Below are 27,139 nucleotides of genomic sequence, written 5' to 3' on the forward strand. Positions count from 1 at the left end.
CAACAATTTCTCAGTTTCCTTAGTCAGAGAGTGAATAAGTTCCCACTAGAACTCCTGATTCTGGCAACTGGCTAGCCATCGACTTCCTTTAATTTAAAAAAAAATTAATGGTGCCAAACGTCACACTAATGTGTTGCGGCGGCCCACATGAACAGACCTTTCCAATCTGACTCTTCTTGTCTGCTCCAAGAGTGGGATTGACTTAAAAACGTTCCATTTAGGTGAAGACAATCTCTTGTTTTCTCTTCTCCAATTTGGTCTTTTAAACACTGATCCTTACCAATGCACAGTTCCAGAAGTGCATCTCAAAATTAAATGAAATTCAGAAAGATGTACAGCAGGCAGTTGAATCAATATCACTTGTTCTGTACCATCAATCAACATCACAGTTACTCCTGTTTAGTGTTGTCATACTCCACATTTATAGAAAATCAATATTGATTTGAGAGTCAAGCCTGATCTCATGCTTATCTGGTGTCTACACACATCCATTCTACAGCTTGACTTGCTAGATATGATCAGAGGTGGAAACCTTGACATTTCTCCCTTACTTTCAGTCTAAATTGCAGCACCCCTGCTTGGCACTCCAGTTAAAACAAACATGTCAGCAAAATCCAGGAATTCTGTTCAGTATTCTTCTATCCTGTATGGCTCAGTTACACAGTTAGTAATGCATGCATGAACTGAGCTACAGAGAATTCAGATCATATATCACTGTGACCAAGAGGTTAGAATGTTATTTTTGACCAGATAATAATATTTCCCTTTGCAAGTTACAAAATGTGAGTGTCTCATCTACAGCACACTGATGTTGACCTGAAGTCAATAAGTTAATTTCAAATGCATGATTCAGTTTGTGTAAAGGGAGTAAACAAGGCTTCAATTCATAATAAATAACTAGATGTACATTGATTGTAGTAACCAGCAATTAACATAACCTCGTTCATTGCTTTTAATTTCTAGTCTATGGACAGTGGAAAATACTATCTAATCTCATAGAAAAGTGTTTAAAGAAACAGTTGCTGCATTTGACAAGTTAAATTAGGAGATTTGTGACTTCAGTTTTATTTTCAAATTTACTACATATAGGAAAACATTCTGGGAGACAACTTGGGTTTCTTTCTGCCCTTTTCCCCTTGCCTTGATGTTCTGTTCAGCAAAGTACCTCCAGTTTTAATTGCTAATGAACAATCCCAGTGCTACCAGCAGCAATGGCCATTTTGGATAATACACTGCTGTGTGCTTTGTGAGGACATACTTGAAGAATCTGCCCTGTGCTCCAGGCACAGCCACAGCTACACAACTGGGTCACCAAAGCAAAAGTGATACTGGTTTCACATAGAACATAGAAACACAGAACAGTACAGCACAGGAACAGGCCCTTTGGCCCACAAAGTCTGCATCAACCATGATACAGATCTAAACTAATCCCACCTGACTGCACAAGGTCCATCTCCCTGTCTGTTCATGTGCCTGCCTGGGGAACCTCTTCTGCACCCTCTTCAAAGCCCCCAAATCCTTCCTATAATGTGATGACCAAATTTGCACACAATGTTCTAAATATGGCCTAACCATATTTTAACCATAAGGTTTATAGAGCTGCAACATGACTTCCCAACTTTTATATTCAGTGCCCTAACCAAAGGCAAGCATGCCATACACCACCTTTACCATCCTTATCCATTTGTGTTGCCACTTTCAGGGAGCTGTGAACTTGCGCCCCAAGATCCCTCTGTATATCACTGCTCCTGAGGGCCCTGCCATTTACTGTATACTTTCCTCTTGCATTCGACCTCCCAAATTGTATCGCCACACACTTGTCCCAATTAAATTCCATCTGCCATTTTTTCTGCTCAAATTTCCAAATGTTCTAAATCCTGCTGTATCCTTTGACAATCTTTCTCACTATCTGCAATTCCACCAATTTTTGTGTCATCTTCAAACTTGCTAATCAAACCACCTAGGTTCTTGCCCCAATCATTTATATGCATTACAAATAACAGAGGTCTCAGTGGAACACCACTAGTTACAGACCTTCAGTCAGATTAACACCTCTCCACCACTACCCATCTGTCTTCTATGGCCAAGCCAATTTTGAATCCAACCTACCAACTCACCATGGATCCCATGTGACTGAATCTTCTGGAGCAGCCTACCACAAGAGACCTTTTATGTCCATGTTGACAACACCCACTGCCCTACTCTCATCAATCAGTTTCGTCACCTCCTCAAAAAACTCAGTTGAGTTTGTAAGACATTATCTCCTCCACACAAAGCCATGCTGACTCTTCCTAATACTCTGTGCCTTTCCAAATGCGAGTAAATCCTGTCCCTAAGAATCTTCTCCAATAATTTCTCTACCACTGACAAGGCTCACCAGCCTATAATTTCTTGGAATATCCCAATTGCCCTTCTTAAACAAAGGAAGAATATTGGCTATTCTCCAGTCTTCTGGGATCCTCACCTGTGTTTTGAATTTCTTTGCCACAGCATCATTCCAGGCTGTGGCTCTGATTAGCATGGTTGTATTTCAAAGATAGATTATTCATTAAACTACCATATGCAATGCAGTTCCCATTTTCCTCCCTCTCTGTGTCTTGTCATCATTGTCCCTTCATCCAAAACCTTGTTGCACACAACAATTGTATAGCTCCATTAATCAAAGAGAAAAAACAAAGTAGATACATCAACTTCTTGTACATTCTCTCAGGCACTGAATCCCATATGCCGAAACCTGACCTAATGTTCCAGTACAAGAAAACAAGCTGCTGGAGGAGCTCAGCTGATCAAACAGCATCTGTGGAGGCAAAGCAATAGTCAACGTTTCAGGTCGAGACCCTGCATCTGGACTGAGAGTTTAAAGGGGAGATAGTCAGTAATAAAGAGATGGTGGGGGGGGGGGGGTGGGGTAGGGGCAAGGCAGGAGCTGGCAGGTGATAGATGGATCCTGGTGAGGAAGGGTTGATGAGCAGGTAGAAATATTGACTACTCCTTTGCCTCCACAAATGCTGCCTGACCTCTTGAGTTCCTCCAGCTGGCTGGTTTTCTTTTGCTCCAGGTTCCAGCATCTGCAATCTCTTGTGTCTCTCATATTCCTATGCAATGCATTCTAGTGGTCCTACATGGCAGTGGAAGGTTTCTGAATGTAAGTAGAGGCATCGGTGGTTAGTATGAAGGATGCCCCAAGAACAAGTCACTGGAAGCCTTTAGAAGGTTTGAAGTCCAACTGAACCCTCTTGCCATAAGTGGCAGCAGTTTTTGCTAACTAGCAGACTGGCAATAGCAAGTGCATTCATTGGAAGACGTCTGATAACATCCTGAGAGAGGACGGCATAATCTGTAATCCATTGACACCTCAAGGCAGTTTCAGCAACTTTAGTAATTCTAGTAGTATGCTGGGGATAGATTATTGGGTTGATGCAACATGCTCAAAGTCCTCTTCAGCACTGATGATGATGGCTGTTATGGATCCTGTCTGAGCCTCCATAGCACTACTTGAAGAACTTGGTGAGCTTGGCTTGTGCTGCAATGATGACGTAGATGTTAGCCATGAGATACCATACGATGGTTGGGACTGCCAGTGTTGACATGGAACTGGATGCCACATCCATGATGGAAAGGATTGGCTCCAAGCACCAAACAAGGTTTGAGTTGAATTCTGCCATGCTCCTTGTCATTACACTTGGCTTTTGAACAGACTGGACAATGACCTTGTAATCTTGCAAGCCTGGCCATCAGTCTTCTTTTATAGGCTGTCCCATTGTTACTTTTATCCCATTCCTCAGGAGCAGAACTTGTGTGCAATCATACCCTCCAATGAACTTCTTCCCTGGCCTGCAGTTCACCCTCAAGTCCAGTGATTCACTACATATTAATCACACTTTAAAGCTAATTTGTGATTCTCTTCCTGAGCTACTAATCAAACAGGAATTCAAATCCAACTATTACAGCTTGAAAGTCTGCAAACTGTTGAGTTTAAATCTGGAAATAGACTGACATCAGTAAAGCAACCCGGAAGAGCAGGAAACCCCTACTAGTTCACTGACGTCCTTTAGAAAGTTAACTTTCTATCCTCAGCCTGACCAGCCTATAAATTACTTCAGTCACACAGCAATGTGGCTGTTTGCTATCTGCCATCAGAAGTGGCCTCATAAGTCATAATGCTATGCCAAACCACCACTAGTAAGTAGTTCAGCCAAGGATGGACAATGAGTGGCAACCTCATCAGTGATGCCTACATCCACAAAATGGATTTTTGAAAATTACGTAGAACAGTACAGTACAGGAAAAGCACCTGTATTCAGGGAAATGGTGAAATATGGGGAAAAGAAAATGAGTTTAGTACTGTTTTATTATTTTACAATTCAGATAAACTGTTTCCATCCTGCTGTGTTACAGATCCTACACTCCCACCTTCTTCCTCATTATGGTTTACACAAATATCCCATATCTGTTCATTTCACAGCTTCAGAGTGAAGGATACAAGCTGCTCAAACATATCATTAAAATAACTGTTGTGTCAGCTGCATCAACAAGTGGAGTATCCCACAGAAACCAGGTTCTCAGTCCAAGTGCGGAGAGGTTGACATTCCATCTTCCCTCAGCCGTCAAGTTATTCTTGACAGTTAGCTTTCGCTGCCTCAGTTCGCCTCATTTACATGCTGAGAAACAGAGCCCCAAGAGAATCAAAACAAAACAAGGTGTTCTCAGGACAAAGACCAATCTTTGCTTACAAAAGCAGCACTTTGTTTCTGTGGTTCCTACCAGTCCAAAGCTGAAGGCTATATTGTGTAAAAAGCAATAAAACTATCCATCTGGTAAAGGAGCAAACTTCACAGTAGGTTAATGAATAAGTTAATCTATAAATTAATCTATATCAGCTCTTCTGAAGGGATTTTGTTTTGGTATTTTATAACTGGTATATATCACCATACAAAAGCAAAATGGAGCAAAGCATTTAACAATTGCCTTGGAAAAAGTATTAGATGATTTAATTTCAGATCAGTACCCCCTGGGTTAACACTGTCTCACCCACAAGGTAGTAAGTACCATCCTATAGCAGTGGGCCAATTAACAGCATCTTCAGAAATTAAGTGTCAACAAAATTTGTCAAAATGAAGTAGATAAGAACCGAGGCTGCCAATGCTATCAGGGCTTTCTCCAATATCATGCATTAACCTACCCCTAAACATTACATACAAGCATTTGTTTATACCTTATAACAACCATCATCAAAGATGGCAATGCCATGTCTTTTGCACCAGCATCTCTAAGCCCATACTCAAGGGTGAAACAGCCTATCCTATACTCCTAATAGGGAACACGGCTGGATTCAACAGTACAACATTGTGGTCCACTGTCAAACCTCTGAGCATGGTCCTCCAATGGAACCATGAAGTTAATGCTTAATGGCATATATCTGGATACAATAGAGCTAAAACCATAATAATGGTTTGGACCCCTTTTCTCACTGATGTACAAGGATAAACACATTCAAAGCTCTCCTTTTGACAGCAGAAGGACTGCAGAGTAGCAGTAGGATGAAAGGCAGAATCCTGTTCAAAAATTATGAACAGACACCCACCTTTAGTTTATCACACCACTAGTTAGCCAGCTTTTGGCTGCAGCAGAAGACACCCACCTGCCCTCTGATCACAGCTGATGCAATGAATGATAAAAGTACATCAGGCTGAACAGCTAAAAAACTGAACAAGTGTGTAACCTCAAAAAGTCATGGAAGCATGGAAAACTCACTGCTCGCTGAGGAGCGTTCAGGAGGCAGAAAGTATCATAGATAGGAATTTCATGAAGGTGGTCACACCGCAGGTTCAGTCAGATAGATGGGTGACTGCCAGGAGGGGCAGACAGGCAGTGTAGGAGGCCTCCGTGGCTATTCCCCTCTCAAACTCTCACACTCAATGTCAGCAAGACCAAGGAATTGATTGTGGACTTCAGGAAGGGGAGGTCAGAACACACTAATATTCATTGAGGGGTCAGCAGTGGAAAGGGTGAACAGTTTCAATTTCCGGGGCATCAGAGGATCTATCTTGGGCCCAACACATTGACGAAATCATGAAGAAGACACACCAGCGGCTCTACTTCATTAGGAGTTTGAGGAGATTTGGTATGTCACCAAAGACTCTTGCAAATTTCTACAGGATGTATGGTGGAGAGCATTCTGACTGGTTGCATCACTGCCTGCTATGGAGGCTCTGATGCGCAGGATCGAAAGAGGCTGCAGAGGGTTGTAGACTTATCCAGCTCCATCAGAGGCACAACCCTCCCTGCCATCGAGGACATCTTCAAGAGGTGGTGCCTCAAGAAGGCGACATCCATCTTTAAGGTTTCAGGAACAGCTTCTTCCCCTCCGCCATCAGATTTCTGAATGGTCCATGAACCCATGAATACTACCTCATTATTCCTCTTTTGCACTATGTATTTATTTTTGTAACATAATAATTTTTACATCGTGCACTGCACAACTGCCACAAAACAACAAGTTTCATTACATACGTCAGTGATAAAAAACCTGATTCTGAAATAAGTATACCATTTCAGATACTGTTGGGTGGGTGGGGTGGGGAGGGGAATAGCCTCTCAGGGGAAAGCAGCAGAAACAGATCAGTGGCACCATGACCTGCTGCGATAGGGAACTCTATAGTCAGAGGTCAGCCAACAGTTTCTGTGGCCATGAGCACAACTCCAGGATGATGTGCTACCTCCCTGGTGCCATGGTTAAGGACATCACTGAGAAGGTGCAGAATGCTTTGAAAGGGGAGAATGCAACAACAGCTGAAGAATACAGGCTATAAACTGTATACGTGTTGCAGTAATAGTTCATTTTACCTTGAATATGCACTACTGCTCCAAATATTAGGAAGATGCATATTCAATTATAAATCATGCTGCAGCTTCTGTTGTCATGGAACAAATTAAACAGTACAAAAAATAATCAAGCCTCAAAAATTCCTCCAAAAAGCACAAAATGCAATTTATGTCATAAATGATACCATTTTATACTTCCTTCATGAAAAAAACTCCAAACTTCCCAGGAAAATAATTGAACATATTACACCATGTATAACAAACTATGGTGTGAGAACTGACATTGCTGGTGTGCTTCCCTATTTAAAATGATGAACTAATTATGCTAATCAACATTTGCAAGGCTTGAAGCATAGATTTCTGTATTCTTGTACCTTTGATTTTGCTAAATATGCTGTGGAATCATCTTGGTCAATAACTATATGATTCACAGGCAACAATACAGCCAGACAAAAAACAAGCTACTGATAGACTCTGACAACTTAATACAATTGTTAACATGAGATCAAGAGCTGAATAATCTATGGAAGCACTGAACCATGAATGAATTTCTCCTTCTCACATTCATCAATAGCACTTGCAGGCAATTCTGTCCCCTAAATCTTGTACTCAATATTCACTCAATCCAACACACAATGGCAAAGGAGCAATGCTCTGATTGGTTTTATCTAATAACTTAACATTGAGGGACAGGAGATTTTACGATGATTAAACTCATTTACCTTCTCCATTTTTTCCCCTCAGTCCAATTGACTGTTGTGAATAATCTAATATTATTCCAGAAATTTGTGACCGCCACCAATTTGTGCTGGCAACAAAAACAATTTCCACTTATATAGCACTGTAAGGTAACAAAGCATCCCAGAGCACTTAACAAAAGCTATGGCAAATAAGTTATGCAGTTTCAGCAGAAGTATTAGCACAAAATAAAACTCACTTACACATTATTTCCTGGGGCCTCTGCAAAGTAAAACAAGCTATGTCAGGGATGTAGCTAATCAATGGTACAAACCTTTAACAAGTTCTGGACCACTCTGTTGCAGGGATAAACAGTTTCCCACCAAATCTTGGCCAACTCATATTCCCCGGTCACCATGAAATATGGGCTTTGTTTCAAGTTTCCATTCAGTTATTTTAAAACATTTATCTCAACTTGAGCCTGAGAAACACTGTTTTAGGTCTGAAGAACCATCAACATTTAAAGTTGGACCTGGATTTTCAGGCTTGTTTAATTAATAAATAACACACAGGGGAACTCAAAAATGTTTCTTGGCTTCTTTGTTCACATTTAAACCATAGCCATGTTTAAGTGTCCTAATCCAATAAGCAAAGCAATGATCCAACATAGTACTTCCCTAGACACTTCATAACAGAGTTACTGTGATGGAAGTCCACATGTCTAATACCCCACATTACAAGCTTTCAACTTCACAATGCCCTTCAAATGAGAAGGGACAAAGATGAAGATCTTACTGAAAAATAAGGAACATGAACACAAGGAAGGAGTCACTCCTGGATCTCATATACTATGTATCAACTGGTCATAGTGGCATGGTTTGATGCTTTGGAACATCTTGCTGGTTATTATTTCTGACTGCTCAATTTTTAAATAAAATGCTCAATTTAATATTCAAGGTGATTGTCACCTCCATAATTTGAAAGGATGATGCAGGCAATAGAATAAGTTAACTGAAGATCAACATTAAACTGACCAGTGCACTCCATGCAATGGGAAACTCCTGAGTTTCCATTATGTAGCAGGACAATTTGGACCCTCAGTCCTGTCCTAGCAATGTCCTGGAACCAGATCAGAGTACCAAAGTTTTTTTACTCCACCTCCCATCATCATGATGACTTTTTTATTTCCTCTTGTGCTCTCTAGTTCAAATTCCTTGCACTACAAACTACTGACAGTGCAAGTTCCTGGGTGTAAATATCAGCAATAGCTCGTCCTGGTCCAACCAGGTAGATGGTATAACCAAGAAAGCACACCAGCACCTCTACTTCCTCAGAAGGCTAAGAAAATTCAGCACATCCCCATTGACCCTGACCAATTTTTATTGATGCATAATAGAAAGCATCCTATCCAGATGCATCACAGCTCGGTATGACAACTGCTTTGCCCAAGAATGCAAGAAATTGCAGAGAGCTGTGGACACAATTCAGTCTATCACGAAAACCAGCCTCCTCTCCATTGACTCTGTCTACACTTCCCACTGCCTTGGGAAAGCAGCCAACATAATCTAAGGCCCCTCCCACGGCAGTCATTCTCTCTTCTCCCCCCTTCCATCAGGCAGAAGATACAAAAGCTTGAAAACACGCACCTCCAGGCTCAAGGACAGTTTCTCTCCCGCTGTTATAAGACTCTTGAATGGACCTCTTCTACGATAAAGATGAACTCTCGATCTCTCAATCTCCCTCGTTATGGCCCTTTCATTTTATTGTCTACCTGCACTGCACTTCCTCTGTAACTGTAAATTTAACACAATATTCTGCATTCTGTTATTGCTTTTCTCTTTGTATTACTTCGATGTACTTATGTTTTGAAACAACCTGTATGGATGGCAATACTGAAGGCAGCAAGGATTCTAGGTCCTTAGTGTTTGGCAGTACCAAAAATACATCTCTTTAACCAACTAATTTTACAGATCTAATAAAAGAGAGAAATTGAAAAGAAAGAATTAAAGTGAATCCTACTGAGCAACTCAAACTCAATGGGCCAGGTCTCCTTCCATGCTATGTTTACCTATGATTCTGAGATGTCACAAAAATGTACCTGATTGATCTGTTTATCATCAAGTACAATTACTTTGCAAACAAGCTGAAGTATTGGAGTCTTCAAATGATGCAAGAGGGTCAGCATCCAGTTCTAACATTCACCATCACAGCTATTGAAAAAATAAACCAACAGAAAATACTACCCAATCTGGATCAAGGCAGTCCATTGTAGAAGGTATCCAAAAGCCTTAGGTGAATACCAGAGGTAGGTCATCAGGATTAAATCAACAACCTGTTCCTAATTCATCTCATGATGCTAAATGAGATATTTCACACCTTTATACTTAACCATGTATGAGTGGTGCTGACCTTACCAACAATTTGATGATCCATGATTGCAGAGGCAGCGTTGCACTGATATTCTGACATCACCAAAGTTACACAAGCCATTCCCACTTTCTCAGTGAGTTAGAGGATAAACTAGGAAAAATTGTGTAAGACACGTAGCATTTCCTGCAGTGAAGCTGCAGGATGGAGACAACAATTACTTTTGTGCATGTTTGGAGGCTGTGCTCCAAGACATCATTGATGCCTTCACTGAAGCATAGAATAGGATGGGCCTTACACTCAACATTCCCCACATAAAAGATTGCTACAAGCCCACCCTTGCTGCATCATGCTGCCCATTGACAATAAAGGTTCACAATGAGACCCTGGAAAACAGGGTCTGGACTCCCATATCTCAGGAGTCATTTTCTGGTGAAGGTGGACAATGATGAAGAAATTCACTATCACCTACAATGAGCCAGCAAAATCTTTGATTGATTGAGGAAGAGGGTATTTGAAGATCAAGATCTCAGATTTGGCACGAAATTCATGAAGGAGGGCAGCAGTGATCTTGGCCCTCTCACATGCTTCAGACCTGGACTACCAGCAGCAGACATCTTGTAGCACTGGAAATATACCACTAATGTTGTGTCTGCAAATTCACTAGAAAGGTGAAAAAGGCAGTGTCAGCTTCCTCTCCCAGGCCAATATTCCCAGTACTGAGGCCCGAGTCACACTGAGTCAGCTATGTTGGGCAGGCCCTGTGTTCACAGGCCTGACACCAGTTCCAGAAACACATACTTTGTTCCAAGCTCTTTCATGGGAAGATATTACCAGCGGAATGGATTCAGGAATGTGCCCAAATTTACCTGGAAGAAATACAACATGCCCACTGTCTCCTGGGTATCTCTGGCCTATAACTATCAAAGTGATAGGGCAACATTCATTGGGTACTGAGAAGCTGGAGGCCATGCACTGGGAGCATCCAGAGGGCCTACGTAAGTGGCATAAGGAGCAGAACACTACACACCCATATTATTCACTTACCACCTGCTTTATCTGTGGAAGACCCTGTGGTTCCCACATAGGACTCATTAGCCATATCAGAACCTACAAAACTGGAGAGGATATAAGCAAGACAAAAAATGCCAGAAGCACTCAGTGAATCAGGCAACATCTGCAGAAAGACATGTAATATTTCAGATCAAAAACCCTTCATCAGAACTCAGGGAAAGTCAGTCATCCCCAATCTTGAGAGTCTCCCTAAGAAAGAGATTTCATGCAAACAATATTGTCAGTGTGCTTACATTTTCATCTTGTACCTCTTCTGCTATCTATAATTGAAGTCCTTGTCTGACATCCCAAGGCAATCTAGCGTGCAATTCACTGCCCAATGATGCTGGTGACAGAGGCAACTCTGGTTTTATTTAATTCTCTAAAACGATTTTATAAGGCTCATTTTGAGCATGTTTTAGTTTTCTCTCTTCATTGCATCATATGGATGTATATCATGGTATCAGTATAGAATCTGTATTCTATTTCAGTTTAACATTTAAAGTCAGTCACTTGGAACATCCAAACCTTTCAGGATGGACTAGACAAATTAGAATTTGGGAAACACCTCCAAAAGTCTCTGTGAATGATTCCAGAGTGCTGTATTACTGACATCTTTTCCCCCATGAAAAGCACAAAGAATCCCATATCCTTGCAACCACTTTGCACAGCTACTTGGTCATCAGAATGTGCACCTTGTTGACAAGAGCATAGAAGAGCATTTGTGAGAATTCACAGTTGATTTTGGTTCCTCTTTCAAACACTGTGAATCAAGACTGGTTGTTTTCAATGTCTCCCTAAACCAAGTCATGTTCATTACCATTATCTGGGTGTATTAACCTTTAATAGCATCAGTTTCCACTCTTATTGTGTGATGAATTATTATGCTAGAACCAATGCTGGTTACAATGAAGAAAGAATAGCTCTGTGCAATTATCAAGTAATAACCACTGAACTCCTTCCAAAGTAAACGGACGTAAGAGTGTTTATCTTTGCCCACTGTATCTCTACTCTAACTATATATTACATATTAACTTCTAATGCACAGCAGTCAATGTTTGATCAGCAGTGCATTCTGGCTTTCATTTCACAAGTGAATAGGTTACCCCAGTTTGTTCCACAGCTCCTGTCCTTAATTACAATTGAACTTTAACTTGAGAACCATGAATTTTCTGGGATGCAGCTCTGAATCTGCAGATTGTGCGGCTGGTTTAAAACATGGGAGAGGAAAACTGAGTGAAGAGTGTGAAGAATGTACGTCCTCCATATAAGTACTCCATCAAAATAAAAACTAATCAATGAGATATTATATGGTAGAAAAGACATTCTAAAGACGTACAGGTAGGTTAATATGGGGTTTAAAATGGGCGGCGCGGACTCATTGGGCTGGAAGGGCCTGTTACCACGCCGTAAATAAATTTTTTAAATATTTAAAATTTAAATTTAAAATTTTAAAAATTACTGCACAGGAAAATCATATAATGTCTGTCATATTTCTACTGTTAATATCACCTGAATAGGGTAGGCACGGTAGTGTAATGGTTAGCATAACACTATTACAGTGCCAGCGACCCAGGTTCCATTCTGGCCATAGTCTGTAAGGAGTTTGTACATTCTTGTACGTGTCTGCGTGGGTTTCCTCCAGCTGCTCCGGTTGCCCCCCACATTCCAAAGATGTACGGGTTAGGAAGTTGTGGGCATGCTATGTTGGCGCCGGAAGCGTGGCGACACTTGTGGGCTCCCCCCAGAATGCTCTACACAAAAGATGCGTTTCAATGTACATGTGACTAATAAAGATATCTTAAATATGAACAATTATCACAGTCTCCTTTGAGTGGCACTGTTCAGACAGGGCAAGTTTTATATTCCATTCACTCCTCCAGTATGACTACTACCTCACTGGGGAGTAATTAAAGGTGGATGATTATGTCCCCATGCAAGTCCTGCTACCAAGAAGGAGCTCTGGTGACTACTGCAGAGAGGCAGAAGATCAATTAAAGCAGAGAAGCATTTAAAGAGGATAGACATTCAACATTATAGGCCTTGGCAGAAATTGAGGACAACACAGGTTAAAGACTGGAGGGACCCTATGACAGTCTAAGCCTCATCTGTGGTGGTCCCAGGAATGGTGATGATACAAAAATAAGTAAACAGCAAATCAGCTGGGAGATTTAATACATTTGATCATCTCCTCACCCCCAGAGCGGCACAGCTATGGGAATTATTTGCACAAGCAGTGAGATATTGGAAGTGTTGTCAACATATCTCATCACCATGATTAAAAATGTGGAGGTGTCCACTTCCACCCAGACTGTTGACATTTTGCATGTTGTCGGCAGTCTTCCTTTGAGGATGTGGCCACTTCCAGGAACTTTACAGCTGGATCATTACTATAGAACCAAGGCAAAAGAGTAATGAGGTCATGGACTGTATCCAGATTACAGAAGAGGAGGTGCTGGCTATCTTGAGGTGAAATAAAGTGGATAAATCCCCAGGGCCTGACAAGGTGTCCCCTTGGACTTTGTGGTATTAGTACTGGTTTTGGTTTATTATTGTCACTTGTACCGAGGTACAGTGAAAAGCTTGTCTTACAAACCGATTGTACAAGGTCAATTCATTACACAGTGCAGTTACATTGAGCCAGTACAGAGTGCATTGATGTAGTACAGGTAAAAACAATAACAGTAGAGAGTAAAGTGTCACAGCTACAGAGAAAGTGCAGTGCAATAAGGTGCAAGGTCACAACAAGGTAGATCGTGAGGTCATAGATCATAGTCCATCTCATTGTATAAGGGAACCGTTCAATAGTCTTATCACAGTGGGGTAGAAGCTGTCCTTAAGTCTGGCGGTACGTGCCTTCAGGCTCCTGTATATTTTGCCCGATGGAAGAGGAGAGAAGAGAGAATGTCCCAGGTGGGTGGGGTCTTTGTTTATGCTGGCTGCTTCACCAAGACAGCAAGAGGTAAAGACAGAGTCCAAGGAGGGGAGGCTGGTGTCCGTAATGCGCTGGGCTGTGCGCACAACTCTCTGCAGTTTCTTGCAGTCCTGGGCAGAGCAGTTGCCGTACCAAGCTGTGATACATCCAGATGGGATGCTTTCTATGGTGCATCTTTAAAAGTTGGTGAGAGTCAAAGGGGACAAACCAAATTTCTTCAGCCTCCTGAGGAAGTAGAGCTTCCTTGGCCGTGGCTTCTATGTGATTTGACCAGGACAGGCTGTTGGTGATGTTCACTCCCAGGAACTTGAAGCTCTCAACCCTCTCAACCTCAGCACCATTGATGTAGACAGGTGCATGTACACCACCCCCTTTCCTGAAGTCAATGACCAGCTCTTTTGTTTTGTTCACATTAAGGGCAAGGTTGTTGTCATGACACCATTCCACTAAGCTTTCTATCTCCTTCCTGTACTCCAACTCATCACTGTTTGAGATACGGCCTACAACAGTGGTATCATCTGCAAACTTGTAGAGTTAGAGCAGAATCTGGCCACACAGTCATGAGTGTATAAGGTATAGAGTAGAGGGCTGAGGACACAGCCTTTTGGGGCACCAGTGTTGAGAATAATCGTGCCAGAGGTGTTGCTGCCTATCCTCACTGATTACGGTCTGTTTGTTAGAAAGTCAAGGATCCAGTTACATCCAGTGGGAGGCTAGTGCAGAAATTGCAGGAGCCCTGGCAGAGATATTTAAAACATCCTTAACCACGAGTGAGGTGCTGGAGGACTGGAGGATAGCTAATGTTGTTCTGTCGTTCAAGGAAGGCTCTAAGAATAAGCAGGGAAATTATAGGCTGGTGAGCCTGACGTCAGTCATGGGTAAATTAATGGAAGTTATTCTAAGGGACAGGATATATAAGTATTTGGATAGACAGGGCCTGATTAGGGATAGTCAACTTGGCTTTGTGCGTAGGTAGGTCATGTCTAACCAATCTTATAGGGTTTTTTGAGGAGGTTACTAAGAAGGTTGATGAAGGAAAGGCAGTGGACATTGTCTACACGGACAAAGGTCTATGTGGACAAAGGCAAGGCCTTTCACAAAGTCTCACATGGGAGGCTGCTCCAGAAGGTTAAGTGGTTTGGCATTCCGGATGAAGTAGCCAATTGGATTCAACAGTGGCTTAGCGGGAGAAGCCAGAGAGTGGTAGTAGATGGTTGTCTCTCTGACTGGAGGCCTGCGACTAGTGGTGTGCCACAGGGATCAGTGCTAGGTCCATTGTCCTTTATTATCTATACTAATGATTTCAATGATAATATGGTAAACTGAATCAGCAAATTTGCAGATGACATCGATTGGGGGCATTGGAGCAAGTCTATCAAAGCTTGCAGCCTGATCTTGACCAGCTAAGAAACTGGGCTGAAAAATGGCAGATGGAATTTAATACAGACAAGTGTGAGGTGTTGAACTTTGGGAGAACAAACCAGGGTAAGCCTTACACAGTGAATGGTAGGGCTCTGAGGTGTGTGGTAGAACAAAGGGACCTGGGGATACAGATCCATAATTCCTTGAAAGTAGCATCACAGGTAGATAGGGTCACATAGAGAGGTTTCGGCACATTGGCCTTCATAAATCAAGGCATTGAGTACAGGAGTTGGGATATTATGTTGAAGTTGTTCAAGACGTTGGTGAGGCCAAATTCGGAGTATTGTGTGCAGTTCTGGTCACCTACCTACAGGAAAGATATCAATAAGCTTGAAAGAGTGCAAAGAAAATTTACACGGATGTTGCCGGGACTCAAGGACCCGAGCTATAGGGAAAGGTTGAATAGGTTAGGACCATATTCCCTGGAGCGCAGGAGAATGAGGGGAGTTCTTGTAGAGGTATACAGAATAATTAGGGGTACAGATAGGGTGAATCCATACAGGCTTTTCCCCTCAGGTTGGGTGAGACTAGAACTAGAGGACATAGGTTTAGGGTGAAAGGTGAAATATATAAGGGGAATCTGAGGGGGAGCTTCTTCACTCAGAGGGTGGTGCGAGTGTGGAATGAGCTGCCAGCAGAAGTGGTAGATGCTGGTTCAATTGTTACATTTAAGAGAGGTGTGGATAGGTACATGGATGGGAGGAGTTTGGAGGGAGATGGTCCTGATGCAGGTCGACGGGACTAGGCAGAAGATCAGGTTGGCATGGACTAGATGAGCCAAAGGGCCTGTTTCTGTACTGTAGTGCTCTATGATTCTAACTAGAGTTCCTAATTATCAGCTGGATGGAATGTTAGAACGCCAGATGTCTACTCTATTGAAACTGGTGGAGCAAGTTGATAGGCTTTTCAATGACATTGACCCCTAGCTCTCTGTGAGTGACAGGAAGGTGACATGTCACCCCTCTCAGAATGTCAGCACCATTACTCCCCTGTCCCTTCCCTTATTTTATACCCAGTATAGTGTCAGAAAGCTAACTGGTCCAGATTGCCTGCCAGAAACAGACATTTCTACTGAGGATCATTCTACTCTCCTAATTTTAATTTAAAGCACACTCAAGTCAATATATGCATTAAACACAGAACAAACTCAGGGCACTAACTACATTTGGAGAAATAATTTCAAGTGAGCAATTATCACTTCAAAATATTCGACAGATATTAATGTTTATACTTCTGAGCAACGTGTACAGTTAAACATTTTTAAGGCAATAACTATTATCCTCACATCTAAATTTTCAAGATTTAAAATTCAACAGATTTAATACACCTCCTTTGATTACATGCATCATTTCCTTCCATATGTTACATGCTTCAAAGCCACCAAATCATTATTTTTTTATAATGTAAGCAGCCACAATAAAGGAAATCTTGTTTATTCAAGGGAGTAGATTTTGATCTCTTTTCTGCCACAGCCAGTGTGGAGCTAGGCATCACAAACACAACCAAATGCAGTCAATCTTCAAAGCCTTCCTCATTAAAACCAAAAACCTGTGCCAAAACTGAAAGACCAGTCTGCAGATAGGAAGGGCATAGAATGGACTCTGCACAAGATGTCCATCACCAGAAGTGATCCAGTAGAACATATGCTGAACAAGCTGTCTGAAATCTGAGATCCAAAATGCAAAATGTGCCAGAATGAGCCCAAGGCAGGTAGTGAAAGAACCAGCATGAAAGCAAACCATATTTGACCTTATTCTGACCTATCAATGTACAGCAGCTATCTATCCATGATAGTAGTGATAGGACTGAGTACAATACAGTCTCTGTGGAGACAAAATGCCATCTTCACACAGCAGCATCTTCAATCACAGAACATAGAACACTTTAGCACAGTACAGGCCCTTCGGCCCACAATGTTGTGCCGACATTTTATCCTGCTCTAAGATCAATCTAACCCTTCCCTCCCACATAGCTCCCCATTTCTCTATCATTCATATGGCTATCTAGGAGTCTCTTAAATGTCCCTAATGTATCTGTCCCCACAACCTCACAACAGGCAGCGCGTTCCACGCACCCACCACTCTCTGTGTAAAAAAAATTACCCCTGATATCCCCCTTATACCTTCCTCAAATCACCTTAAAATTATGTCCCCTTGTGTTAGCCATTGTCACCCTGGGAAAAAGTCTCTGACTGCCCAATCGATCTATGCCTCTTATCAGCTTGTACACCTCTATCAAGTCACCTCTCATTCTCCTTCTCTCCAAAGAGAAAAGCCCTAGCTCACTCAACCTATCCTCGTAAGACATGTTGTGCACACTCCCATGGACTAAATTGGATAGATTCAGAACAGATCAAAAAGCTCAAAAATGGGACATTAACACCAGCAGAATTGTATTGCACCACTATCTGTAACCTTAGACCCTGCATGTCCCTTAATTCTACTGTAATCACTGATCCAACAGACCAAGTGGAAGAGTGCACATGAACAGCAACTGGCAGCCTGCTGGACGAGCAAAACCGGCAAAGCTACAATACAATACTACATGTGTGCTGTACAGTAGTAGTAGAATGCTATAGACAGCTGCAGTCCTTAAACCAATGGATCAGATTGAAGCACTGGAGCTCTGCATTACCTGGTCATTTAAGACAGATAGTCTCCCATTCCCATAGTCAATAGCAGTGGAATTCAGCACTTGGGTATAAGACAAGCAAGTGAATGCAAAGCATGGCCTCTACCTAAGGTTCCCACAATTAACTTTACCATTCATTCCAAATGATATCAAGATGAATATGTAACTACCACAAACATGCCTACTGCAATAAATAGATGTACTGCAAGAATAGTTTTGCCTCTAGCCAAGGGATTTAATATAGCTATAACACTGGTGTCCATCTGACAAGCTGAAAAATGAATCAGGTGCAGGACAAATCCAAACCAGCCAATTGTCACTTGTCAATTTGCTCTCAATCATCAATAATGGTGTTGTTTACCGTGCTATCAAACTGTGCATATTCACCATACCTGCTCACTGATGACCAGTTTGGACTCAGCCAGGATCAGTCAGTTCCAGAGCTTACTACAGGTTTGATCTAAACATGGACAAAAGAGTTCCAAATGTGATGTAAGAGCTACTCCTCTTGACATCAGGCAACATTCGATTGAGTTTGGCATGCAAGAGCCCCAGTAAAACTGAAGTCACTGGGAATCAAGAAGAAAAACCTGTGTGGAGCTTTCCTTGTACAAAGGAAGATATTTGCTCACTTTCACCATCACTTTGGGCTTTGTTTTCAGCTGACAGATTCATATTCCATCCTGTAAACAGGTGAACCTTTCCCAAAATACTATTGCTACACAAATAACAATCATTGCATCAACAGGGAATTTAAACTTTTAATAATAAATGGCCTTGTTTTGAATATATTATTCCATTTATTAATACTTTATCCTGTGGAAAATGTGATATTGAAAAGTAACATGGCGTGAAAAACATTTCCAGCACAATACAAAACAAAAATATTAAATTGTTCAAAGATGAAGCAAAACAGTGCACTGAAATGGACTCAACAGGACCAAGTAAAAATGGTAGTAATTAATTAGATATTTCCTACCGTACCATGCAAAGATCTATGTATAAAACACAGTCTTGAACTGCTTGTTCTCCCCTGCGCAAACCAAAGTTGATTCTTAGAGCGGTCAAACTGTTTGCTGCCTCAAGGAACTAAACAGAAGATCCTTGGATTGGTTACAAGGCAGGGAGTTTATTACATGAGACTAAGCCTTTCCTCAGTCCATTGTTGAAGATACGCTACAAGCTAATTTTGATATCTCTGACATTCGCTGGCACTACTCACTTTGCTTACAAATCTTGCGAGATGCAGTGATAACAACTAACAATGTAATTTTTTTTAAACCAGATGCCTCTTTGTCCCTGCTGGGCATGTCACTGACTCTATTTTCAGGCTCTACAGTATCATCTCTCAAGAACTAGCAACAAAACATCTCCGAAAAATGAGATGCCTTATCTCCTCAGGCTAAGGTTTTCTATTATTACATATTCCATTGAATTCCTTTATTTCTTTCACAGCTGTACAAAAATTCAGTTGAATCAATGAAATTTTCAATATTTCCACCATTATTACACTTTCAAAGATTGTGAAAATTCACAGTTAGCAGTTTATGCTACTTATGCACTAGATGTTGAGTCGACAAACTTCACAATTGTACGCAGAACTGTAAGCTAATTAATTCCCATCCAACGTTCTGAACTATGCAGGAGAAAAAGCACAAGTAAAATACCTTCTTTTATATATACAACAATTACAGAAAATGCGAGAAGTACTCAGCAAGCCAGGAAGTATCTGTGGAGAGAGAAAAAGTCAATGTTTCAGGTTAATGACCCTGGAACAGTGCAAAAACAAGTGTGTTTTAGGTTTCAGAAAGAAGGATGGGTGACAAGAACTGAGGGAGTGCCTGTGATAGAGTGTGGACCAAGGTTGTTCAGGCAGCAATTAATTTCAGTCTCAGCATTTCAAGAGAAAAGAAACAAATAAAAATGTTGGAACTGTTGGATGCAGAGTACAGCAATTGTTGGAAAACTGAAACAAAGGAGAATGTAGGAAATGCCTTGCAGACCAGGCAACATCTATGGAGAAAGAACATCTAAGATAATGGTGCCGATGGATGACCCTACATCAGGGCCAGCCAGCTCTGACACAGAAAAAGCTGATTACCTGAAATTGCTGAATTCAGCATCAAGTCCTGAGGGCTGCAACATGCCCAGACAGAAGATGAGGTGCTGTTTCTTGAGCTTACCTTGGGTATCATTGAGACAGTGCAGCTGGTCAAAGATAGAGAGCTCAGAGTGAGAATGGGAATGAGAAGTAAAGTGACAGGCAGCTAAAACTTGGGGTCACCTTTGCAGATTGAATACAGGTGTCCTGCAAAGCAGTTACCCAATCTGCATTTGGTTTCTCCAGTGTAAAGAAGACCACATCATGAGCACTGAATGTAATACATTACATTGGACAAGGTGCGAGTGAATCGCTGCTTCACTTGGAAGGACTGTTTGGGTCCCTGGATAGTGATAAGCAACATGGTAAAAAGGCAGATGTCATATCCCCTGCAGTTGCATGGGAAAGTACATAACAAGAGTAGTGGTCAGTGGAGAACAAAGAGCAAATCACAGAGGTAATGGCCACTTTGCAATGCTGAAAGGGGGTGGGATGGGAAGATGTGAGATGGAAATCTTTTCGAAGGTGGTGAAAATTGAAGAGACTGACTTATTCAATATGGAAGGCTGGAATGTGAGAATGTGTGCTTGATCTACCTCAAAGGAGTGGACCATGAAGCAAGTATGCCAGAAATAGAAGAAATATGGTTGAGAGCCCTGTCAACTTTGGTAATGGGATAAGGAAAAGGTTAGGCATCTCCAAGGCACTGGTATAGAAAGCCTGGTCGTCAGAACAAATATGACAAAGAACCTGGAATGTAGTTCTTATAGGAAGCCAATAAGAAGGGAGGAAGAGTTGTAGAGGTCAGTGGGCTTCTAATGGATACTGATTACTAACCTATTCCCCAAGGAGACTGTGATGTTAAGAAAGAGAAGGGAAGAGTCCACACCAGTGCCAGAGAAATGTCTTCCTCTGCCCTTAAATTTGATTTCTATCACCTTTACTAGGATTCCATTACCAGACATATCTTACCCTCCCCTCCCAGCATTCAGAAAGAGGTTAAATCTTCCATCTCCCCCAAACCCTTTTCATATCACTTCCCCATGCAACATCTACACTTTCACTTTGTCAATTTCTATCACCTAGGGATCCAAACAGTCATACCAGGTGAAAAAGCAATTCACTCGCATTTCTTCCAAAGTAGTGTATTACATTCAGTGCTCATGATCTGATGATCTCTGCACCTTAGAAACCAAATTCAGACTGGGTGACTGCTTTGCAGAACACCACTATTCAGTCCACATTGGTGACCCTTAATTTCCAATTTCCAACAGTTTTAATCTCCATCCCATTCCCACTCTGACCTTTTTGCCTTTGGCCTCTGACACCATTCCAAATTTGTCCAATCTAGGCACAAGGAACAGATTCTCACCTTTTGTCTGTGTCAGAGAAGGCCAACTCTGATGCAAGGTCATCCACTTATAAACATAGATTTTCTCTCTCCACAGGCACTGGGTATATACTTACAACATACTCTCTTGTTTCAGATTTCCAGCAACTTATTGGTTCCACATGTTTATTTGTTTTTTTTCCTCTAATTGCTGAAACCAAAAGTGTTATTACCGGGGCAACAATCTTGGTCCCCAACCTATGATAGAACCTTTGTTCTCTCCATCCTCTCTGCAACTTAAAAAGCTCTTATTTTCTCACTTTTCCAGTTCTGAGGAAGAGCGATTAACCAGAAACACTGACTGGTTCTCTTTTCACATACGCTGCCTGACCTGCTTATTTCTGGCATTTTCTAGTTTTGTGTAATACTTCTTGCACGTACAATTGTTTGCTTCACTCTTTTGTCTTTAAATGTTTTCTGATCACGTTTGTTTCTTTAGTTATATAAATATTGGACATAGGAGGAAAGACTGTCAATTGACAGCAAAACATGTCAGGTTATGAAGTGTCTATTTACCTTCCGACTGGTCTAGAAGGTAAGGTGCATCAGGTAACCATTGTGGCAACAGGTCATGTGATGAAACTTCCAAGAATCTGCCCATTCAGGTCATACAATCTTAACTATGTGTTCCATAGTTCTGATGAAGAGTCTTCCACCTGAATCACTAACTTTTATTCTCTTTCCATTGTTGCTGCCTGATCAGCTGAGTGTTTCCAGCATTTTCTGTTTTTTTTGTTTCAGATTTCAAGCACCTGTACTTTTTTAGTATGTATTTTCATGCATTTCATCAATCTTTTAGGCAGCTTTGGTAACTGACTTGATCAGTCCCCACAGGATGTAGTTATTTTGAAGTGTGGACCAAGGATGTAATTTTTTTTTTACAGAGAATTCTGCACTGAAGTTTACTGGAGTCTTTAGCACACAATTACACCAAAACATTCACCGTGTCCAAATTAACTTAACCAGACGACTTGCGTGTAACTCCATCTGCTGGTGAACAATATAAGTTACAGATACAACTGAATTGCAATAGATTATGAGAAAATTCCGGTTCTTAATCTTATAATATTAATTTTAGTTACCTCATTTGGAAGCAAAACATGGCGACAGATTTAGAAGTTACTTGTTTCATTCAAAGAAACACTCAAATAGAAATTGAGCAGACTATATTTTGCATCCATATGGCCAGAAATGGGAAGATTCTATCAAGATTTTCCAGGGTTAGTCTTATCTTAACATTCTTAAAAATTTTCTGATATTACATACACTACAGATTGGGAGTTCCCACTTGAAGGACTTGCTCAGAATTGGAAGGCTGCTGAAGGAAAAAAAGGCCTCACATAGGCATGTCTGTAACAGAGGGGAGGCAGGTCTGTCCGTCTCTGCAGCCATTCAACATGTTCAGCCTAATGCAGGTTCATCTCAGGGCTTGGGTGCAATGAGACAAACACACCTCAGGCCCAACATGCTTCTGCAAGTTCACAACCAACAGCTGCTTCACATAATCAGATAACAAATTATAGAATTATGGCACAGAAGCAGTCCATTCAGGCCAGTGAGTCTATGCCTGCTCTCTGTAGTTCCATTGCACTACTCTTTCTTTCAGTGGTACAAACTATTTTCCCTTGTGTGCCTACTTTTCCCCTTTGAAAACTCTGACATCATATGTTACAGACCTTAGACCACTCTGCATAAAGAGGCTTTTCCCCATGTTCCTCCTGACATTTTCAGTATCTTTTGCCCAGCAGTTTGAATCTATGTCTTTCATCATTAGGCTGGGGCTAAAAGAACAGACACTTTCACCAAAGGAGTATCATTGTGGCAAGAAGCACATGCATTGGTTTACACACTTGAATTAGCTACAATGTATTAAATATATAGTAGTGATACAGTTATCGTGAATGCTGAAATGGTATTTGGAAATGAGAAGGGAGCAACTTCCATTGAATTGTGTTAAATAAGAGCTTTGTGAGTTAAACGGTCCAGAGAAGTGTCTATATATGATGCCATATTTGTCATTGGAACAGGAATGGAGAAAATGGAAAGAAGAGTGATTACATTGTCATAACCAAGGGAAGATGTTTCATATCAGAACAACTCTGCCTATATAATACAGTACAACAGTCCTGACTGGGTGGGTAGCCTCCACCTACAATTTAGTCTTACCAGCCTGAATTATCCACCTGCCACAAAATCACTGATAGCAATTCAATGCTAAGAATCAAGCCACATGTTAAGCAAAATTAAGTGATCACTGGCATTGATGTTTCATTTTTTTTTTAGGATCAAGCCCATCCTAAGGAACCTCAACCTTGTTAATAAATTTGTTTACAAGTTTTAATTCTAGTGGATCACATTTAAGCAGTGGTGATCAGACAGACACCGACTGTGCTTCAAAATACAATTCAATTTATGGGAATGTTGCTAAGAGACAAGATGGTATTTAAATGTAATTTTTCCCTCTTATTAGCATTTAAGAGTAATAACATTTCATTTATCTTCTAATTTAAAAGTCAAACAAAAATATGACTCATCAGACTAGTTGAAAAATAATAGATAATAATAGACCAAGAACAACCTGGAAGTATTACTTAAAAGTAACTAAATTAGAGAGGAGACCATAAAATATTCACTGCACTGCCTAGTCTGACATTGACAGACGGTAAACTATCTAGCGATGATAATGGACTGAAAAAAAGGACAAGCCTTTTGAATGCAGTTCAGGAAAGGATGAAAGCACAGGTGGGAAAGATTCAAGGTAAAAAGTACAGGATGCTGCAATGATTAACTTTATAATTTTTGAAATACTCTGACTTATAAGCGCATATAATAAATTTACATTTATGCTCCTTGAAACTGGAAGGAGTTTGGTTTCTTTAACCCGTTTTTTTTTAATCCTGTCTCTGGTTCTGTCTAATGATAGCAGAACATTTTTGAAGGCTTTTGTTTTTCAAAATCAGCATCAAAGCAAAACAAATGGGTGTGTACTTTTTCCCCAATCATTTTGATTTACAATATAGAAAATCTTGACCCCACGTTCCTACTTGTCTACTAAATAGAACATAGCATTTAGTTCAAATATTTAGAAAAATATCATAGACTTTTTTAAAAAGTCTAATTAACATTGCACTTAATTAAAAGATGATCGGTGCATAATGCGGCACTGTAAATGACATGAAATTCATTAGTACGCAATGACTTTCCACACTTTAGTACAGGGCAGAAGCACTAACTAAGTGATGATTGGGGTATGGTAGCATAGTAAAGTTACTGGGCTACCAATCAAATCCTATCATGGTAACTTGAGAATTTATATTAAAATAATTAAATAAATCAGAATTTTTTTTTCTCTCTCAATAAAGTCCAGTCTCATTAATGGTAACCATGAAATTACTAGATGGTCAAAAAGACCCACTTGGCTTAGTAATGTCCTCTAAGAAAGTAAATCTGACATTTTTACCCAATTTGGCCCAAAGGTAACTCCAAACCCAACAAAGCATTTACTCAGTTCAGAGATAATTACAAATGGAGAATAAATGATGCATTTGCCAGCTATATTTTGCACCCTGTGAATGAAAATGTATTTTCTAAGATGTGCTTGTCAGAGATTGTTGAATCATTCCATCAGAAGTGTGGCATGGTAGCTGGTAACACTGCCGCCTCACACGTTCAATCTTGACCTCCAGTGCTGTATGTTTTTTAATTTGCGCATTCTTCTTGTGACAATGCTGGTTTCCCCGGGGTGTTCTCTTTTGCTCCCACATTCCAAAGACATATGGGTTGGTAGGTAAATCGACCATTATAAATTGCCCACTAATGTGCGAGTGGTAGAATCTAGGGGACGTTGATGAGGACTTGGGGACAGTAAAACATGATTAATATAGGATTAGTGCAAGTGGGTGCTCAGTAGTCGGCACAGATCCATGGCCTATTTCCATGCTGTATGACTACAATTCTACCCGTGATATGCACATATGAAATAAATATATTAACCCCTTTCTTTATATTGTTGCTTCATATTGCACAATTAAAACACAACTGGGGAACGTGAATGAGTGTGCATTTTAGAAATGCTTTTAAGCTTGCTGGTATTTGTATGACAATGAAGTGTTCAAATTTCTGATTTCAAAACAGGAAAATGAAAACTCAGTACTTTAAAACAACTTAAATTATCTAAATGACACCAACTATTGACAAGTCTTTGTAAACATGAATTTTAAACTTTTTAATTACACAATTGACCACAAAAAATTCATTCCAAGTATTCTGTGGTTTTATTAATGAGCTGAATGGCCTCCTGTGTCATAGTTTTTCTATGATGCTATGAGTTCTCATTACAAGATGCTCAACAGTACTTGTGTTTTGCATTCACATAAAACATTTTTACACAAATTAAGTTGTTTTGACTGTGTTAAATTTTTTTCCTTTCAGTCCTCAGTTCAGTATCAACACATCATTGGTCCAAAGGTTGGTCCACTTGTTGAGAAGGAACTTCTTTCAGGATCTCACTCAGAAACTGAAGGTGCATGGAGCTGCTAGAGAAAAGGTGCAGCTGCCAGTTTTAGCCATTTATATTTGCTCACCAGAATTTCTGACAATGATCTGCTGAATTTATAACAGTAGACATTTTTTAGGATGCCCAAGGGAATCCCAGGCACACATACCATATCATTGGTATGAAATGGGTAGAATCACAATGTCATAACTATATTGTGAGTGCCATTCAAGTCAAGAATCACATCTTCATTTGTTAATGGTAAAAAGGAGTGAGACTCCATGGAAAAGAGAATCAGATTCTTCTTCACCCTTTAAATCAGACCAACATTTCTTCCTTATCCATACTGTGCAAGTAAACCACCCCTCCCCCCTCTCCAAAACCAAATTGAAGTTGTTATTTTACAAAATTTGTGACAACACCATACCCTTTGATTATACTAAACCTGTACATTTTCTTAAAATTACCCTTGCAGTGCAGCCAAAGTTGAATTCGTTTCCACTTTACTATCATCACAGTGCCTAGTACACACTCAAGCAAGTGGACAGTACTTTACATTTAAGACATGTGCACAATTGTTTTGCAAATTACATAAGGTTATAATGTTCAACCCAAAGCAATAAGTGGCTTTGGTTGAAAGAGTACTTCTATCTCATTGAAAAACCCTACTGTAAACTAACTTTGTGTGAGATGACATAAATCTATTTTTATGTTGCAATATACATCAAGAATCATATTTTGCAGTTTGGGAGAGCTAAGGTTCTAAATTAAGTAACTGAAAGTAACCACTCCACCCACACTCAAAGCCCCTATTTTTTTCACAAAAGATTTTTTCCTGTCACTAATTCTATCTCATCTGCTCCTCCTCCTGAAGCAATCATCTCTTACAGAGTATCCTCCTTTTAAAAGTAAGACTTCCTTGCATGTGAGACCATGGGATTTTTTAATCATGAAAGTAGTCTTTCTGAATGAGTTAACAATATCTGTTCCATTAAATTTGAGTTATGGAAAAATGTTGAGTGCCCAAATTCATTCCAAAAAGTACTGTCAAGATGACTAAAATAGGTTAATATTAGTACAGATAAGAAATGTAAAGCACAGTATACCAATTGTCCAAGGAATTTGCTCTGTTTCTTGATCCCAGATGATCATGACCATACAGTTTGTCCCCACCACCACATCAAATCCTGCAGCTATGCCATATACAAAGATGAATTGTTTTAAAATATAATCTGGAGCTCC

At 40.5% G+C, this 27,139-nt stretch overlaps 1 protein-coding gene across 1 annotated transcript in view; it reads right to left on the bottom strand.

Moving 5' to 3' along the window:
• Positions 1 to 27,139, bottom strand: part of LOC127575132 (protein eva-1 homolog A-like) — a 257,064-nt gene that overhangs the window by 68,702 nt on the left and 161,223 nt on the right. The gene's annotated exons all lie outside the window — the stretch shown is intronic.

Source organism: Pristis pectinata, chromosome 10 (assembly GCF_009764475.1).
Source record: "Pristis pectinata isolate sPriPec2 chromosome 10, sPriPec2.1.pri, whole genome shotgun sequence".
In the NCBI taxonomy this organism is placed as follows: domain Eukaryota; kingdom Metazoa; phylum Chordata; class Chondrichthyes; order Rhinopristiformes; family Pristidae; genus Pristis; species Pristis pectinata.